The sequence below is a fragment of the Arachis hypogaea genome, chromosome 4 (genome assembly GCF_003086295.3).
Source record: "Arachis hypogaea cultivar Tifrunner chromosome 4, arahy.Tifrunner.gnm2.J5K5, whole genome shotgun sequence".
Taxonomy (NCBI): domain Eukaryota; kingdom Viridiplantae; phylum Streptophyta; class Magnoliopsida; order Fabales; family Fabaceae; genus Arachis; species Arachis hypogaea.
This window is the reverse complement of record NC_092039.1, coordinates 34,065,166-34,067,210: the sequence shown is the minus strand read 5'-3', so window position 1 is coordinate 34,067,210 and position 2,045 is coordinate 34,065,166.

The window sequence follows — 2,045 nt, the reverse complement described above, 5'->3', positions numbered from 1 at the left end:
TCTGGAAAGGTTCACCCAATTATGTGTCTGTGGTATGTATGTATCCGGTGGTAATACTGGAAGACAGAGTGCTTTGGGCCACAGCCAAGACTCAATAAGTAGCTATGTTCAAGAATCATCATACTCTACTAGGAGAATCAATAACACTATCTAGATTCTGAGTTCCTAAAGAAGCCAATCATTCTGAATTTCAAAGGATAGAGTGAGATGCCAAAACTATTCAGAGGCAAAAAGCTAAAAGCCCCGCTCATCTAATTAATACTGATCTTCACAGATGTTTTTGGAATTCATTGCATATTCTCTTCTTTTTATCTTATTTGATTTACAGTTGCTTGAGGACAAGCAACAATTTAAGTTTGGTGTTGTGATGAGCGGATAATTTGTATACTTTTTGGCATTGTTTTTAGTATGTTTTTAGTATGATCTAGTTAGTTTTTTGTATATTTTTATTAGTTTTTAGTTAAAAATCACTTTTCTGGACTTTACTATGAGTTTGTGTGTTTTTCTATGATTTCAGGTATTTTCTGGCTGAAATTGAGGGACCTGAGCAAAAATCTGATTCAGAGACTGGAAAAGGACTGCAGATGCTGTTGGATTCTGACCTCCCTGCACTCGAAGTGGATTTTCTGGAGCTACAGAAGCCCAATTGGCGCGCTCTCAACGGCGTTGGAAAGTAGACATCCTGGGCTTTCCAGCAATATATGATAGTCCATACTTTGCCCAAGATTTGATGGCCCAAACCGGCGTACAAAGTCACCCTCAGAAATCCCAGCGTTAAACGCCGGAACTGGCACCAAAATGGGAGTTAAACGCCCAAACTGGCATAAAAGCTGGCGTTTAACTCCAAGAAGAGTCTCTGCACGAAAAATGCTTCATTGCTCAGCCCAAGCACACACCAAGTGGGCCCGGAAGTGGATTTTTATGTCATTTACTCATCTCTGTACACCCTAGGCTACTAGTTTTCTATAAGTAAGACCTTTTACTATTGTATTGGCATCTTGGTTCTTCTGGTTCCCTCTCTGGGGCCAAAACCAATGATCACTCTTGTTCTTATGTATTTTCAACGGTGGAGTTTCTACACACCATAGATTAAGGTGTGGAGCTCTGCTGTACCTCGAGTATTAATGCAATTACTATTGATCTTCCATTCAATTCCACTTGTTCTTGTTCTAAGATATCACTTGTTCTTCAACTTGATGAATGTGATGATCCGTGACACTCATCATCATTCTCACTTATGAACGTGTGACTGACAACCACCTCCGTTCTACCTTCGATTGGGTGAATATCTCTTGGATTCCTGATTGCACGATGCATGGTTGATCGCCTGACAACCGAGTGCTCGTCTGACAAACGAGCCAACCATTCCGTGAGATCAGAGTCTTCGTGGTATAGGCAAGAACTGATGGCGGAATTCAAGAGAATCCGGAAGGTCTAACCTTGTCTGTGGTATTCTGAGTAGGATTCAATGATTGAATGACTGTGACGTGCTTCAAACTCCTAGCAGGCGGGGCGTTAGTGACAGACGCAAAAGAATCGATGGATTCTATTCCGGCCTGACCGAGAACCGACAGCTGAATTCCACGTGCTGTGACAGAACATATGCAATTGTTTTCACTGAGAGGATGGGAGGTAGCCATTGACAACGGTGAAACCCTACACAAGCTTGCCATGGAAAGGAATAAGAAGGATTGGATGAAGACAGTAGGAAAGCAGAGAGACGGAAGGGAAGGCATCTTCATGCGCTTATCTGAAGTTCCTACCAATGAATTACATAAGTATCTCTATCTTTACCTTTTTGTTATTTTCGTTCATCACCATTACTATTTGAGTTTGCCTGACTAAGATTTACAAGATGACCATAGCTTGCTTCAATACTAACAATCTCCGTGGGATCGACCCTTACTCGCGTAAGGTTTATTACTTGGACGACCCAGCGCACTTGCTGGTTAGTTGTGCGAAGTTGTGTAATGCCATGGTATTGAACACCAAGTTTTTGGGGTTCATGACCGGGGATTATGAGAGTTGTGAAAAGTATTGTTCAC